The sequence below is a fragment of the Budorcas taxicolor genome, chromosome 23, assembly GCF_023091745.1.
Source record: "Budorcas taxicolor isolate Tak-1 chromosome 23, Takin1.1, whole genome shotgun sequence".
Classification (NCBI taxonomy): Eukaryota; Metazoa; Chordata; class Mammalia; order Artiodactyla; family Bovidae; genus Budorcas; species Budorcas taxicolor.
Window position 1 is genome coordinate 21,624,244 of NC_068932.1, and position 6,000 is coordinate 21,630,243.

A 6,000-nucleotide genomic window follows, 5' to 3' on the forward strand; every position below is an offset into this window, starting at 1 on the left:
GCCACCTCTTCTTAATATATTCTGCTTCTGTTAGGTCCATACCGTTTCTGTCCTTTACTGTGCCCATCTTTGCCTGAAATATTCCCTTGGTACCACAAATTTTCTTGAAGAGATCTCTAGTCTTTCCCATTCTATTGTTTTCCTCTATTTCTTTACATTGATCACTGAGGAAGGCTTTCTTCTCTCTCCATGCTATTCTTTGGAACTCTACATCCAAATGGGTATATCTTTCCTTTTCTCCTTTGTCTTTGCTTCTCTTCTTAGCTGTTCGTAAGGCCTCCTCAGACAACCATTTTGCCTTTTTGCATTTCTTTTTCTTGGGGATGGTCTTGATCACTGCCTCCTGTACAATGTCACAAACTTCCATCCATAGTTCTTCAGGCACTCTGTCTATCAGATCTAATCCCTTGAATCTATTTGTCACTTCTATTGTATAATTGTAAGAGATTTGATTTACATCATACCCGAATGGTCTAGTGGTTTTCCCCACTTTCTTCAATTTAAGTCTGAATTTTGCAATAAGGAGTTCATGATCTGAGCCACAGTCAGCTCCTGGTCTTATTTTTGCTGACTGTATACAGATTCTCCATCTTTGGCTGCAAAGAATATAATCAATCTGATTTCAGTGTTGACCATCTGGTGATGTCCATGAGTAGAGTCTTCTCTTATGTTGTTGGAAGAGTGTGTTTGCTATGACCAGTGCATTCTCTTAGCAAAACTCTATTAGCCTTTGCCCTGTTTCATTCTGTACTCCAAGGCCAAATTTACCTGTTTCTCCAGGCATTTCTTGACTTCCTACTTTTGCATTCCAGTCCCCTATAAGGAAAAGGACATCTTTTTTGGGTGTTAGTTCTAGAAGGCCTTGTAGGTCTTCATAGAACCATTCAACTTCAGCTTCTGCAGCATTACTGATCGGGGCATAGACTTGGATTACTGAGATATTGAATGGTTTGCCTTGGAAACAGAGATCATTCTGTCATTTTTGAGGTTGCATTCAAGTACTGCATTTCAGACTCTTGTTGACTAGGATGGCTGCTCCATTTCTTCTAAGGGATTCTTGCCCACAGTAGTAGATATAATGGTCATCTGAGTTAAATTTGCCCATTCCAGTCCATTTTAATTAGTAATACACTAATATTTTTGCTTAGCTGGGACAAATACATTATGGTAATGCAAGGCTTTAACAATAGGGGGCGCTGGGTGAGGGGGTATATGGAAACTCCATACTATGCAACTTCTCTGTGAATTTAAAACTACTCTGGGATTTAAAGTTTCGTTATTGTTGTTTTCAGGTAATGCAGGGATTGTGGTGGGGAGGGCACCACTGGGTCTGGCTTTCTGGTTGGAGCGAGAAGGAAGGTTTGATAGGAAGAAGTCCTAAGAAATCTGAAGGAGGACCAGAGAGGCTGCCGGTCTTGGATGACACAGGCATCCTTGCCTCCAGCATCCCTGAGGAAGTGGCTTCCTACAAATGAGGTTAGCAAGGCTTCCCTTACCAGGGGATGGCAGAGAGAGAGATCGAGAGCTGAACCTCACCAATCACTCAGGGAAATCCTGTTAAAATGCAGATTCTGACTCATCCGGTCTGGGAGAGGCTGAGCTTCTGCTTTTCTAACTTGCTCCCAGCTGGTGCTTATGCTGTTGGTCTCAGGACCACACTTGGAGTTGCAAGAGGCTGGAGAGATGGATGTCACCACTCACCTAGGAAGGGGGTTAAGGAGATGCTGAAAGTGAAGCTGGACGATTCAACTTCTCCAGAACCTGAGAAGAGGGGCAGGCTTGTAAGGTGCTCCCCTCACCCCATAAGCAGAGTCAGAAAGCAGGTCCAGTTCTGATCGGCTGCAAACTGCCACACTGCATGGTGCCCTAGCCTCAGCCTCGTGTCCCCATCTGCACGAGGACACCCCAACTCCTGCTGCCTGTGTCTTTAGGTGGATCTGGGGATTGAATGGGAGAGTCTTGGCACACAGCGCAACTCTGTGTTGGAATGACTGGGGCCCTGCTTCAGATGACTAACAAAGATTGTGTTTCCTGTTTCTTTATTAACATGGCTGTACCCTCATGAAATCATTTTTGCTTTATTTATTCAGTCATTCAGTTACTCAACAGATACATATCGAAAGCCTGTCTCATGCTTCCAAAGACTTCGCTGTCCAAAATCTCCAGTCTTGGGGAATCCAGCTTTATCGAAAGTTAGAGCTGAAGAAGGGGGAAACACCCGCTGGATCTCACCTCCACTTGCCAAGTCCCATCTGTCTTTCTCCCTCTGCTATGCTCCCTCCCTCTGACCTCCTTCTCTGGCTGGGTCCACAGAAGAGAGAAACCTGCCCCTGAGGGCTGCCTCTCTTCCTCCAGGGAGTCTCCTGGTGACGGCATGGATCCCACCTGTCCCAGGCTCCCTTGCCTCTGGGGCTTACCTCCCCTTTCTCTGGCAGGAGGGCTTTGGCCGGAACCTCAGTCATTTCCTCGCTGCTGTCTTCCCAGGGACAGGGCCCATGATTTCCTGCTCATCCTCAAACTCAACATATACAAACATTTATATGCACTGTCACAGGAGTTTCAGAATCAGATCAAGGTGCTTTCCTCATGGCAAACACCGGAAAAGAGAGATCTCGGTTGTTGATTTCTGCTGACTCACAGGCCCTTTAGGAATCTGCTAACAGCAAACGATGCGTCATCACCCAGAAAAACATGCTCAAGCACAGCTGCAGGGGATTCTGGGCACTGGGTGAAGAATGCCGGGTCCAGAGGCTCCAGTCAGCTTAGGGATCCATGCAGAGCACAGCCAGACGACAGGCTGAGGGGGCGGGTGTGAGGAAAGCCCGGGTTTCAGTGTCATCACATTGCCCCTGTGCCCCCAAGTCCTCAGCTCCATCAGTGGTCATGCATGCCACCCTTCACACATCCCCGCAGGTCAGGTCTGTAGCCCGTACACCTGCCCAGCCAGTGCCTCCTGTTGGTGGCTTCTCCTGGGCCCTGGGAATCTCAGCGCATCATCCCTCTGGGTGGAAATGCTGGGCCACTTCTCACTGGCCTGTGGCTGATTCCACTCCCACTACTCAGGACTCCCCCAGCACCCTCCAGCATTAGTCTTCCTCCTCTTGGGCTCGAGCCAGCACCAAAGAATAACGCACCTTTCCCCAGCGCAGAAGTCCACAGACCTTAACTCAGAACCCAGAGGGAGGGGGAGATCCAAATGGATAAAGACTGTCCGCTGTCCCCAGGATATCTCCCTGATCCCAGATCCTGGCCATCAAGCTGGTCTTGGCTTCTGCCCTCCCATATCCTTATCCCTGTCTCAAGGACTTTCCTTCTTTTCTTGAGGGATCTTAGTTCCTGACCAGGGGTTGGACCCGGGGTAGAGTCATAACCACTGCGTGTATGAGTACTAAGTTTCTTCAGTCGTGTCCAACTCTTTGTGACCCTAGGGACTATAACCCACCAGGCTCCTCTGTCCATGGGGATTTTCCAGGAAAGAATACTGGGTTGCTGTGCCCTCCTCCAGGGGATCTTCCCAACCCAGGGATCAAACCTGCATCTCTTATGTCTCCCACACTGGCAGGCAAGCTCTTTACCACTAGCTCCACCTGGGAATTCCCTCAGGGACCTTCCTTCTTAAGTGATCCCTTTATGACTTTTTTCCCTCAGGCTCCCTCTCATCCCCTACTCTGTCACTGTCTTCCTCAGGGGCTCTATGTGAGGAAGATGTGGCTGCCCCCAGGAACGAAGAAAATGCTAGTTTTCTACAAAATTCCATGAGCCCCTTCTTTGTTCATCACACCTGAGTTTTAGCTGGCATATGGTCACATAGCTGAAGACTATACTTCCCAATATCCTTGCAGCTGAGGTGAGTCTGGGCAAGGGAATTCTGATAGCTATGAGGAGGTCAGCTGTAGACCACTTTTAAGTTTTGCTATTAAAAGAAATGGGTATGTGTTCCTCTTATCCTTTCCTTCTTCCTACTGACTGGGAGGCAGACATAATGGCAGGAGTTAGTGCAGCCAATTTGAGCCCACTGATAGGAGCCGCTGGAGAAGAACGGGTGACCCACTCCAATATTCTTGCCTGGGAAATCCCAAGGACAGAAGAGCCCAGGGGGCAACAGTCCGCAGGGTTGCGAAGTCGGACATGACTTAGCACCACCACCGTGAGAGCCACCATGCGCCTCAAACAGTGACCAATACGTAGGAGGTGCTCAATAAAGAAATTTTTGGAGGGGCTTCACTCATTTATCTTCACAAAAATCCTAATAGGCAGAATTACTGTGTCATTGTTTATTGTCATCCCAACTTTACAGATGAGGAACCTCAGACACAGAGAGGTTAACTTCGCAAGGTCACGAAGGGTAGGATTTGAGCCCAGGCAACCTGGTGAATCTGCTGTTAATTGTGACAGCATACAGACTGTGATGGGGCTTCCCAGGTAGCGCTAGTGGTGAAGAACCCACCTGCCAATGCAGGAGATATAATGAGACGCTGGTTCCATCTCTGGGCCAGGAAGATCCCCTGGAGGAGGGCATGGCAACCCACTCCAGTATTCTTTCCTAGAGACTCGCATGGACAGAGGAGCCTGGTGGGCTACAGTCCATGGAGTCACAAAGAGTTGGACACGACTGAGCACACAAACATAGACTGTTATGTGAAGAGGAGCAGACATCTATCCCATTTAGCCTCTGTATTTGGGGGCCTCCTTGTTATAGCAGCTTAGATATCCCTTCATATACCCTCTGTGATCTCCCAGAGGTGGCTGTGGGTCTCCCCATCGCCTAAGGCCTGAGTACGAGCCCCTCAAATGCCAGTTGACAGGGAGGCAGACTCCTAAGAGGCAGCTGAGGGCGGCTTTCTAGGGGCTGAAGACTGCAAATTGAATACTTGCCTTTTTACTGTAGCCTTGGTACTATTAAAAATTGGCAGTCTCCCATCCTGCTTGGATCACCAGCTCCTGAAGTACCTACATGTGCTCACAAGCCCTCCCTTTCCTCCAACTTATCATCTCAAAGACATGGGCACACCCACACTATTCCCCAAAGGGTAATGTTTTGTTTGTTATTTAAATCAACCAACATTTCAACAGTTCTGCTGTTTACAGTTTACAAGGTACCACCCCAAAATCTAGGCATGGAAAGATACCCAGGATCTATGTCCGCTTTCCTCCCGAGCTGTAGCAGCAGTGTCAGGCTTCAGTGGAAAAAAAACCCAGTAAGTTTCAGGAAAAGATGCATGTTCTTTTCTTATTTCTACATACATGTGCACCCATCTATATGTTGGTGAAAAAGCAACTCCCTCTTTGGAAATCATGGCTACTCAGGAGCACTCTAGAACAGAGCAGGTCTGAGTGTCACTCCCATTTCACAGATGAAGAAACTGGCTTTAGACAAGTCAAGGCCTAGACCTCAAGGCCAGTGTGAGTGAGACCCCTGTCCCACACCTCAAAGCCCTGCTCTTCTCATCAGACCTGCCTCCTGTTGTTCTAGGTCAATGTCATTCTAGGTTATTGTCCCCATCGTCCACCCAGCTCACTACTCTCTACCCTACCTCCCTACCTCACTACTCCCTACCCCACCCTCTGCCATAGAAGGAAACCAGAGACAGGGATCTCTGGGGGTCTCAGGCAGTCTCTCCGGGGGGAGGTTTTCTGGCAGGGCCCCACTGCCTACTTACAACCAATAACCCAGATAATTCAAGGCAGTGGGTCTCCCCCAGCGACAGAGGAGTCCCAATTGCCTGGAGAGCATGATAAAAATGTACCAGTTAGCAACCCCCTCCCAACTTCTGATCCAGGTTCAGCCTCCTGTGGTTTTCTAAACAAGTTCTCCCCAACCCTTCACCCCTGGCAGGTGAACTTAACCCATGACCACTTTGTTAATACTGGAAACTGACTCAAGGTAAGCCCCTTCGTGTGAAGGGTGAGGACATGGCTGTTTCCCCCTTTGTTTTCCCACAGAGATCAGTTACATTTCTTCAGTGTGAGAGGTGGGCTGGGAAGAAAATGTGGGAGCAG